Genomic DNA, 12,820 nt, shown 5'->3' on the forward strand with positions numbered 1-12,820 from the left:
AAAAATGGGATTTGAATACAACACAAATTCTTAATTTTTGATCAGCAAATTGCCAATCTCAAACAAGACAGATTGTAACGAAGCTCTTCTCTAGTTTTCAAAATCAATTTAAAAAACGTAATTAGTCAGTCGATAAACGCAGTGATTTCATTAGAGTGGGGTGGGTGTGTGGATAGCCAACATTTATTTATACACCTTTCTCAACAGGAGAGCTGAGTTTGCGATACTATATCGATCACCACTCACTTTTTAACCAGTTAACTGTCGCACTTCGCGAAGTCCCGGGTTTGAGAGTTTTTGCCAAGATCCAAAATGAGAGTCATTTAAATCACTTGATATTTGGAGGTCGAGATTTCTAGCCAAATTTATAAATATGTGTCTTTCCAAAGTAAAGCAGGGTTAATACAAGTTACTCTTGGAACAAAAAGTTAATTACTAAATACTTTTTGATCCTCTTCAGGTTGCATAAATATTTTTGTTGCCAAACCAATTTTGTCATAATTTTAAGTCACATTACCTTTGGATGACAAAACAATGATTAAAAATACAATACAATTATCACACTAGATTTGATTATTCTACTGAAATATTTATTCTTCATTGTCATTGTAATTCAACAAAGCCAAGTGAAATAAAATAACTTTATTCAAACAAATCAACTCTTGAGAAAAGGCATAATATTATTTTCTATACATACTTGTGTCTCAAAGAAAACTTGATACAAATATATGATGTGAAATTATTCTATAAGCGTCTAATTACATTATCTTTAATTCAACTGAAGGCCTCAAAAGCACAATCTCTCTTTCAGGCATAGTACAGTATAAATAAGTCTTAACACTAAACAATTTCAAAACAGTGTACAAGAAAATTCCAAGTTCAATTTTAAATTACACAAACACAAACTCGCCAAACGGAAAATAATTAAAACCAAAACAATGACCAAAATGCAAGCACCGTATCTAAAATGACCCTTCAGTGGCCATCAATCTGGGTGCCAAGTCATTTTTTGCTCTATTTATAAATAAAAAAACGTGAGAAATTAATTTAGTAAAGAAGAAGATGAGTGGTTTCGGATCTGAAAATAATCAAGACAAAACAAACGGCTTTCCCACCATGAAATCAAGTCACAAGACTGATCCATTTCACACAGATTTCATTACCACAAAAGCTGTTTTGTTTTCTTTTGATTATTTTTCAGAGGAAAAAATTCTCAACTAACTTTAATACTTTGCTTCAATACAAGTTGTCATTTTCCACAGGCAACTGTTTATAGTTCAATTTTCTTTTTACAAATCAGCTGTTTAATTTACTTGCTTCAATTTTTAAAAAACAACAAACAAACAAAAATGCACTCTCACTCACAGACACACCAAGGCAATTCACCGGTGTGAGGTTTGTTCCCATCAAACAAAACGAAAAAGATAGAGAAAATTGCACCAGACAATTTATAAATAGTGAGTCCATCAAATATTCATGAAAGTAAAAAAATTCCACAAGTAATAATTCATACTTAAAAAGGCTACTTCTTCTTCAAATATTCATCAAGAAAGAGAAATGAAACAATAACAATTACTATCATTTCATTATTTCGAAAGAGGATTCATAATAATAATATTTTAAAAATTGGTTATGATCTATTAAGAGAAGAAAAATTAAACCTAATTCCTCACAGCAGCTGCCAAAATCATGTTTTCATTAATTTACGGTATATGCTACTGCAAATAAACAAATGTGCACGTACCAACACCAACACACAAACGTACAAACACAAAAATATACACACATTGCTAGAAGATAAATGAAGCCAAGTTAAGACAAAGCAATCTCAACAAGAAAATAGTTGGCAAGGCTGCTCAACTATGAAATGCATACAGCCAAGATGTGGAAAACTTTAAACTATATATATATATATATATATATATATATATATATATATATATATATATATATATATATATATATATATATATATATATATATATATATATATATATATATAATTGTTATGAAAGCTTGCTTATGATTCAAATGAATGATTCTTTCAGTGATTACAAATTATCTTATACAATAATTTATCATTTGCTTCAGTACAGAGATGCTTTCAAAAACCTTTATAACTTTGAAATCAAATTTTTCCAAGAGAGTGTTCAATCTATAGCAAAAATAAAACAGGTTTATTCTCTATGAAAAATAAGAAGATTTAACAAACATACTCTCATTCTATGAGTATGAGGTACTGGCAAAGTGTGTACAAACATGGAATGGTCAACTACGAGTATAACATGGCCTGATACAACTTTTTTATTTGTGAAAAACATAGTGATTACAATGAATGTTTCGCACCCATTTCTTTCCTCAGCAGACAATGTGATATTAAGATGAAAAGTACGATGGCTTGTAAATTCAGGCATCATTAATTTAAGAAACAGATGATTCATTTTATGAACATTTCAGTACAGAATCCTTTTGTACTGAATCCTTTAACAGCAGGGTTAGAAGTTTACGCTAACCTGATCAAATAATAATTTTCAATTAAACCCATATGAACAGGTTGGGTCTACTATTATAATCACAGAAATTATCAGTTGATCACGGTAAGTAAACTCTAACCCCAGAGTTAAAGAGTTAATGTTTTCAGAGGGTCAGATTAAGCCAAAGCATATCCTGACATTTTTTGTTTGTTCTTTATTTATATTTCATAAGCATCCTACAGGATGTAAAATTATATCAAAGTACAACATGTCTTATTCTACATCCTACCAACACTGAAGGAAGCATGAAATTACAGCAGTTAAAAAGAAAAAAAAAACTGTTGGACAAATAAAACTGGAAAGGAAACTGTAAAAGAAACCATTAGAATTGGAAGACAAGCGAATGGCGGAGGAGACGGTAAAGTCTATGAGACAATTTGTTCAAGAGCTAAAGAAAACATTAGGGTGACAGATGTGAAAAGGATCTTTAGAACTTGGTATTGAAATATTACCATCTAGAATTCAACACACTTCCGAGTCTCTGAGTTTTCACTGATTGTTTTCTCTAAGAAATCTTGACACACCTTACAAACCAAGACTAGTATTGGAAGAAAGCACCTTAACACCCAAAATCTTTTTATTTAAGCTCCTTCTGGTGACTTAACTCAAGATATGTCTTGACCATTACTCAAGAAGAGCACCTTCATCTTCTAAATGGGACTCCAGAATAAAGGCATACGAGAAGAAGGCCGTTACTCTTGAAAGATTTTAAAAAATATACACAAGTTTAAACTGATCAAGACATGGCATGCTTAAGCCACCAGCTTTCTGAGCAGCCAATAGTTTTTCCATTTTCTCTTTATATCACTCAATGCATCTCATTTATCCCAAAGAAGCAATTGTCACAAAATAAAAGTTTAAATTGCCTCGTCTAAACTCTGGAATGGGATGAATCAATTAGATACAAAGACTTGACTAGTCCACCCTAAAATAACTAATACAAGATTTATTCAATTGATAACAAGATGAACACAGTTCTATAAATTTAAAAATATTGCTACATATTAAAAACATTGAATATACCTTAATGGCTGACAAATTCAGTGTAAAATTGTCTCATTTACATGCAATTTGACCATAAAAACTTTCTCATAATGCATTGAAAACAAAGCGGTAAACACTAAACCTATCAATTCAGGTGACGAGTTCATGTGTGATCATTTTATCTTAGATGATAATTCATCATTCATTCTCTAGTTTTTCTACCAGGGAAATTACACACAGACTTTGAATACTTATATAGGCTAAATATATGTAATCTCAGTATAGATGAATAGAATATGAATTATATGGAAAACATTTTTAAAATACTATCTGATTAATTAAATTAAATACGATTTTCTAAGAAGAAAACAGCTAGCTTTTAAATAACCAAAATAATTGGAATCTTTTAAACAATTGACTGAAACCTAAATGTTTATCGAGTCTCGTAAATAAAAACCTACTTCATATTTTAAAACCCCAATAATAAAAATTAAAATAAACATTTTTTTTACGACAATACAAATATAATTTGACATATTATATTCTCTTAAAATAGAATAACACATTCATGAGACAATGTTGAATTGTATAAACTAAAATTAAGCACACTAAGACTTTTCTTACAAACCAGAAATAATAAAACCTCACATCCTCATCAAGTTATTTGCATATTTACAAAATTTGCATGAAATAAAGAGCAATCATCTTTAATATTAAAGCTTTTCTCGTCTTCCTTCCCTATTCTTTAAGTCTAATCAACACTGATACATATTTCTTTCACTTTATTCCAAATCAAGCTATATTCAATCAACTCAAATGAAACATTGTGAAACGCATTGAGCACCATTATTCCGTCGTAATGCCCTATACAAATGCTCATGTCTATTTTCATCTTAATAAAACTTACTAACAATTGTAACCAAACCTCTCAAAAAGGCATTATGTCAAGATGAACTGATGATTAAAATTCAATTTGAACTCAACTTATAGAATTTATCGAACACATGCACCCCCCCCCCCCCCCCCCCCCCTCCTTTTTTTTTTTCTTTACAAACTTGGTAACACAGCATTAATATTGTCAGTCAATACTCCTCGAGTTGTGTGTGACTCGTGCGATCTGTCAATAAGAGATAGGTACATAACCTGTGCCATTTAGCGGACAACAGAGATGTTCCCTTCCTTCTGTTTTTAACTTCCCTTCCTTCAATTCCATCTCCCCAACAGGGTAAAGGTAATAGGCTAGTAAATGGACACAGGGTTGCCGATTCAGGAGAAAAAAAATGGACTGAGTTTTTAACCCAAAAACATCGATCAATCTTAACTGAACACTGAACTCCAGTAAAAAGACTTTGTGTTCTTATTTTTTTCCATTCAGCAGGTGATTGGAAATTATACGGAAGTTTGTTTTCTTTACATACTGAATTCCATAAAAATACAGAAAATTTGTAACCTTGTAAACCACACTTTCTCCATTGTATCTGTAACACATTCTTTTGACTTAGTTTTCTATGCAACGGTGTGTTTAATAGGGATAATATATAGTCAATGCTATTATCGAGGAGACAAAATTTCATCTTTCACAAACTTGCAGCAAACCTTAATTTCAATAACCTGATAATAACAAGAAATGAAGTGAGAAGAGAAGTGTCAGAAGAAAATAAGGAATATCAATTTTCGCCTAATACCAGAGCTTACTCAACGTCTCAATGTTACATGTTTGTGTTGAGAGTAGAATTAATCGCCTAAATGGCTAGCTCTCCATTATAAGCATTTGTTGTGGTTGTGTGTTGACCTCATGACCTCATGAAGTTACGAGTGGGACTCATGATAGATATACATTTGCTGCACCTTATTTTAGGAGTGGATAGCATTGATTGTAAAGCAATTCTCTCGTGGCCAGGCTGAAGGTCCCGTAACAGTTGGATCCTGGGTTCAACTCCTCCTCATCATCATCATCATCACAACAATAGTCTTCAAGTACTTCACTACTCACTTCATTTCTTGTCATTATTGAATTTCCTGACTTTGATCGTTTCGACTTTAAACTTGAATTATCTTCATTTAGCTCAATATGACATAACACCCTATTGAGTGGTGTCTCACAATAAGTTCTATTTTCCAATCACATAATATCATCATCGCAGTAAGAATCTAACAAAAAGCTATCCAAAGATTACGTTTGAGGCAGGACCCACATGTCATTGCCCTGACCTTAAAGAAAGTGGTCACACCCTTCAGATATACAGGCCAACATTATTTGACACCATCCGACAATTTGCACATCATTTGAGAAAGAAAATTTAAAAATTGAGTGACACATGAACTGTATGACAAAAGTTATTCAACAACACAAGCCTGTGCAGCCTTAGCCTATCCAGACATGGACTGATTTACACCTGACACGATATCTTTCCACTACTCAACGAATTCAATAGAAAATATATAACTTGGTGCATTGGTGGCTGAGTAAGTAAGCCTCGCAGAGTACTATTTTTTAAAAAAACTTCCCTTTATCCAACCCACAGGGGAAATTTGTCTCTAGGGTCTACTTCAAAGGAAGACTGGGATAAAAGGCGTCAGCCGCAGTGCAGCGCGGCAAATTGAGCTAGGGCAAGGTGACTTGCTCAAGGCCACACAGTGCAGAGGCGGGTGATCGAACTCAGTACCTTTCGGGTACGAATCAAAGACCGTACCGCTGAGTCACGCTGCCCCTAATGACTATGGATGTCAGTGCTTACAAAACTCTGATGTAATGTCTTTTTGGTAAAGCAATTCATCCTAATTAATCAATGTGTAAATAAGTACCAGACAGACTATAAGCAGTGATGGATATTTTAAGTGTTTTTGTACAAAAAGGCGGAGCCTATCAGATATCTTGTACTCGATGAAACAGAATTTTGATTCCATATCGAGGAGTGCCTGCGCAAAAGCCGTAACGGTGATTTCGTTGATTTTTCAGGAGAGCAAATCAAAACTTTGCGGATGGAATTTAAATAGTTAACCAAAGACTATCGTGATGATTTTTATACCAATACAACCGTGATTATATAGTCTGCTTGATTGTCAGGACCCCGGTCACTTTTAGATTGTCATTTTTAATAAAACGACGCATTTTACGTAGCTATTTTCATTACGGCTTTTGTGCAGGGACATTTTTTGAAAAATGTCACAGTATCGCTCTGCCCCTTTACCGTATATCATGTTACTTGCATAGTGCATGCCGCCTATCCCGTTCTCAGGTGGAGGTTTGGCAGCCCAAAAGCCGTAACCGGGAATAAGACAGAGCTGTCAAGAGAAATTACCCTGAACACATTCTGCTCAAAAGCTGTAACTAGTGATACGGTGCAATAAAAACCACAACTAAGCGTAATCCTGGCCTGCCAAACACAGTAACTTGCGATACGGTGTTTGGGCAGGAGTGAATGACTGATGTACTTTGTTTAAAGAGTACGAAATGACACCGTAACACTGAGAAAATAAAGAAAATAACAGAGCTCTAAACACATTTTTTACTTTAAAAATTATAGTAAACATTCTTTCTGATGCAAATAATCGTAATTCGTCCAAAGAGGGACTCAACAACTCCACCTCTCTCTCTCTCTCTCTCTCTCTCTCTCTCTCTCTCTCTCTCTCTCCTCTTCCACAAACAATCTCTCTTTCTCTCTATCTCTCTTTCTCCTCTCTCAAACTCCTCTCTCTCCCTCTCTCTCTCTCCTCTCACTAACTCTCTCTTTTCTCTTCTCTTCATTAACTCTCTCTCTTTTCTTCTCTTCTCTCTCTCTCTTTTTTCTTTTCTTCTCTCTCCTCTCTCTCTCTCTCTTCTCCTCTTCCACAAACAATCTCTCTTTCTCTCTATCTCTCTTTCTCCTCTCTCAAACTCCCTCTCTCTCTCTCTCTCTCTCTCTCTCCTCTCATTAACTCTCTCTCTCTCCCTCTCTCTCTCTCTCTCTCTTACTCTCTCTCTCTCTCTCTCTCTCTCTCTCCTTTCTCTCTCTCTCTCCTCTCTCTCTCTCCCCTCTCTCTCTCTCCTCTATCTCTCTCCTCTATCACAAAATCTTTCCCTTTTCCTCTCTCACTAACTCCCTCTCTCTGTCTCCTCCCCACTCTCTCCCTCTCTTTATCGTCTCTCCCCCCCCTCTCTCTCTCTGAAAAATGGCAAAACTGCTGGCATTGATGAGTTATACCCCGACATGATTACTAACTTTAGACCAGAAACAATAAACTGGCTGGCAAATACTATGACAGACATCATGGACAAGGGCACATACCCACAAATTTAGAAACATGCCAAAGTAATAGCCATATTAAATCCAGACAAACCAATGACTGAACCATCCAGATACAGACCAATATCTTTACTTTGTTGCTTATACAAGCTCCTGGAAAGAATTGTACTCGAGTGAATCAACCCATTTGTAAATCCCTGCGTAATGCCATAACAAGCGGGCTTTAGACTACAAAGAATCAGACGTGAACAGGTCCTTGCACTGACCTCATACATTGAAGCAGCTTGAGAGAAAAAAACCCTAGAAAACTGGTGCAGTCCTAATAGACTTAACTGTAGCTCACGAATCTGTTTGGATAGGAGGACGATGTTAAAGCTTTCAAAAATGATTCCCTGTTGACAGACGCTTAAACTGCTGTCTACCATGACTGGACAAGACAATTTCATGTCATATTGGGAGGAAACAAAAGCAAAATACCAAAAATTAAAAACAGGGCACCACAAGGTTCAGTTTTAACACCAACTTTCTTCAATATTTATATCTCTGAAATGCCAAACTTCCAAGCACTCAAACTTGGATGCCTTGACGACTGGGCCTTAGCCTATCGATCGAAAAACTGGAAAGAGATTGAAGAAGTTTTACTCAAAGACACCTCCCGCCTGAAACAATACTTGGATAGGTGGTAAATAAAAATGAACATCACCAAATCAGTATCCACAATTTTCCACTTGAATAATCGAGAAGCAACAAAGGAATTGAAAATCATAGGTGGTAACTCAATACTACCTTCAAACCCCAATCCTAAATACCTCACATTTGACAGACAGCTAATTACCGAAAACATTGAGGGAACTGCAAAGAGAATCGCAAGAAGAAACAGCCTGCTGAGAAAACTCACAAGTACCACCTGGGGAGCCTCACCACAGGTACTGAGAATGTCTGCTACTATGTGTGAGAATGCTTTTTGGATGAGAAACCCACATGTAACCCGCACTGACATCCGATGAAGAGAATCATTGAGAATAATAACAGGATGTTTCAAGTCAACTCCAACTCAGTGGCTCCCAACACTGAGAGGCATTGCATCGCCAAGTCTTAGACAAGACGCTAATCAAAGGATACATGCAAGAATTGATGAAGCCCTGGATAACACTCCTATAAAAATATCATAAAGGGAGCACCTTCAGCAACAAGGCTCAAATCGAGAAGACCTTTCCACCTAACAAAAATGGTAGACTTCAGAGTGAAAGAGAACTGGAGCTAATGTGGAACAGGGAAACACCAAAAGGTGGAAACATCATAAAAGATCCCACCAAAAGAATGCCTGCATTCCAAAATGCCAAGATATACTGGGTTTCCTCAAATCGCCTTAACAGGACATGGCAAAACTGCATCAAATATGTGCAGATGGGATCGTGGGAACAGTGATGCCTGTGAAAGTGTCGGGCAGCTCCAGAGACCAGCAATCACAGCGTCCTCTACTGTCCAGTAACGAGAACTGTGGGTGGCTATGAAAAAGCTCTTGGGAAAGAGGAAGACTTCCCAAGCTGGGTTGATGAAATGAATTTGGAGTTGCAGCCATGCGCTACCACTCCTCTCTCTCTCTCTCTCTCTTGCTCCTCTCTCACTAACTCTTTCCCCTCTCTAACCAAATCTCTCTCTCTCTCTCTCTCTCTCTCTCTCTCTCTCTCTCTCTCTCTCTTCCTCTCTCCTCTCTCTCTCTCTCTCTCTCACTAACACCCTCTCCCCTCTCTAACCAACTCTCTCTCTCTCCTTCCTCCTCTCTCAACCAACTCTCCTCTCTCTCTCTCTCTCTCTCTCTCTCTCTCTCTCTCTCTCTCTCTCTCTCTCTCTCTCTCTCTAACTGCCAGTCTCTCTTTATCACACACACACAAACTTTCTCTTTCTCTCTCTGTGCCCGTCTGTTTGTTTGTCTGCATCTCTCCCCCTCCCCTCTCTCTCTTTCTCTCTCTCTCTCACTCACTCACTCTCTCTCTCTCTCTCTCTCTCTCTCTCTCTCTCTCTCTCTCTCTCTCTCTCTCTCTCTCTCCCTACGATGAGATCTATGCATACAAGGTGAAAATTACATTTCAAGACAATGATCAGGATTGCTTTCCTTAATCGTCAAAACGCAGATTCAATCAAGTAATAGTTAGACTTATCAAGTTCATTGGTGGCCAAAGGAAAAAAAAAACGTCTCATAATCCAGAGCTTGACCCATCCCTTACGTTGTGATGTCTTATCTTGTAATTGATACTGGCAGGTAGGGAATTTCAAGACTTGGATTAAGTGTTACCCAATTGTCTTTCACCATCAATCGTGAACGTTAAAAGTCGAATTTTACATGATTGTAACACAATATTGCATCAAAGTCATTGTAGAATCTCATACAATGTCACATTACGGTCTTTCAGTTGATCTAACTCTCATTTCCAACCCCATATTTTTCACTGCTCTAAGACCGTAAATTCAGTCAAGGCCATTGAGCTCGCCATTGTAACCACGGTAGCATAATTTTATGCCTGCCCAAACGCCTTATTGCTAGATACGGTTTTTGGGCAGTCAACTTTACCTTTGCATTTCCACCTTTTCGTCAGGCGGTAAAACAGTAGTTACTGTTAAGGCTTTTGGGCAGTGGCTGATAGGCACTGTTTAGAGCGTCTTAAGTCCGTATTACACGCTACGGCTTTTGGGCAGTCACATTATCTGTCTAAAAACGTTACGGTGTTCGTGTTTTAATTAATAAAAATTAATTAATTAATATTTTTGCAAATATTTTTTTGTAGAAATAAACCTTACTCCAACCCAAGTTGATTTATGTAAAAAACGAAAAATTGAATTTTTTGACGTTACGGCCTTTGCGCAGGCACCCCTCGATATAGCTTCTGGGGGGATAAATGAATCAGTTTATAACCTTGGAAATGTTTCAATGGGTGCTTGTTTATGTACAACATTCATCATATACAGAGAGTGCAAATTATAAGACCTGATCTTACACCAATAAACAATAACACCCTGTGTTTTTGGGGTTTTTTTTTTAATGAAGGGTCACCACTGCTTTCACAGTCATTTCAACAGCTCATACCACACACTGGGATTTTAGAAGTTTACCAAAGAGTATCAAAAATATAAAGCTTGACAGGAAGACTATATGAAGAAATTACTCTCCACTTAGTTTCCTTTATGGTTATAGAATAAAGATTCCTGGATCAACCCTCGCATAATAATATGAATAAAGAAAATATCTGGAAAGCTTTCCATTCTGTTCCGAGCTCATGCAAGTTTTCATTTTCAAAAAGCAAAAGCAGTAATAATAACATTTTCTTATTGACATGGCAGAGAATCTGAACTTACACAACCAACAACACATATACACTCCACTCACACATACATACACACACATGCACACTCACAAACACACATAAATTTCTACAATTAATGAGCAAGCAACTTTCTATTATAGGAATTATCTGGGTAGGACTTTCTTTGTCAAAAAGTTAAACTCATGGCTGATAATCTACTGCTGTTTGTTGCTGTCTTAAAAAAAAAAAAGCTATGAGCTAAATTTTATCAGTAACAGTTATTCATTCTGGACTTCTTCTCTATTATAGAAAAAAAAAAATTTTCTCACATTTTAATTACACAAGTCTTTACATGGTGAATGATGTGAACTTTAACAAAATTCACACGACACAACATGCCTTGTTTTTGGGGGGTTTTTTTGGGTTTTTTTTAATGTTATTAAAATTTTTTAACAAAGACAAAGGGTAACAACGTGAACGGTGGCTTTGAGATTAGCCAACGGTATAGTGGAACGCCACCCTTCTTTGAATGCTGAGACAACTCTTGTGAGATGCATAGATTAACTTCTTGACAATTAATGCAGTCTTAATTTTAAACAACCTAAATTACTTTGAAAGTTGCATTTACTTCAGTTTTTTTAAATCCAAGGTCTTGACTAAACAGAGGTGTTCTTGTATATAATAAATATCTTAGCATAACAACCAACAGTAAAACATGTCATAGACTGATTTGCTACAAATTTAATCCAATTTGATTTAGAAAATATCTCGCCACAAAAATTCATAACAGTGATAGATCGTATTATCATCAAAATGTCACAGCTGAATAAAAACATTTACAATATAGCACAACGCAAGCATGCATATGTGTATATAACTATATATATATATATATATATTTATAAATACATTTATAACAAACCAATAAAGAAGTTTTAAAGCCAAAGAGGTTCACATCAGCCCTTTTCAATGTTTGTGATCAATAATTATTTTCATTCAAAAGTTGGATTTCAAAAACATGTTTACAATGAACAGTGTTGTATACATAATGAAAAAGAAGAGGCAGCATGCAAAGTCGTAAATTAAAAATACATAAAATCTAACATAAAATTATCAGCATAATAAAAATAACATCCAACACATCACAATGAGACATAAAAAAATCTGTATCACATTAAAGCTTTCTGTTTTCAAATCAACCCAAAATGAAACAAGGCAATGTGGGGCTGTTAACGAAACAATTTTGAGATATAAAAATCCTACAAAATTAAAGAAGCTTCGAGGCGCTCGATTTAATTTGCAGCAAGATATTGTAAACTGATATTGAAAACAGTGACTAAACAACCATCAATATATAAACCATTTCATTGAGAACAAATTTCTTCTTTTTTTTTTTACAATGTTCCTTATTTGTCCTCCATAAAAGAAAAACTTTCTCAAAACTAAAATTCTGTTGTAAAATTAAATGAAAATGTCATTAAAAACCTTGTAAATTATTTGGTCATATTAATGGCTGTGCAGTTGATCTCAATATGATCAAATTAAGCAGGAGCTCTGACCATTAAATTAAATTAAATTAAATTAAACAGAGGTGGTGAAAGCTTTCTTGCGTCTTTAGCTATCAATATTAGTAATAGCGACTAAAAATAACAGGTTAAAGGCTCGTATCAAAACAAACAAAACGAAATTTCTTTTTGACAATTGGTCTTCTCACAAAGATGACGGTCATGAAAACATTATCAAAACATAACATGTAAAAACAAACAAAAAGTAA

The 12,820-nt window shown here is 35.3% G+C and overlaps 1 protein-coding gene across 5 annotated transcripts in view; it reads right to left on the reverse strand.

Annotated features, from left to right (window-relative positions):
* The window catches only part of LOC144973493 (uncharacterized), a 51,581-nt gene that overhangs the window by 10,886 nt on the left and 27,875 nt on the right, over window positions 1-12,820 (reverse strand). The gene's annotated exons all lie outside the window — the stretch shown is intronic.

The sequence above is a fragment of the Berghia stephanieae genome, chromosome 5 (assembly GCF_034508935.2).
Source record: "Berghia stephanieae isolate SIO BIC M18660-M18661 chromosome 5, UCSD_Bste_1.3, whole genome shotgun sequence".
Lineage (NCBI taxonomy): Eukaryota > Metazoa > Mollusca > Gastropoda > Nudibranchia > Aeolidiidae > Berghia > Berghia stephanieae.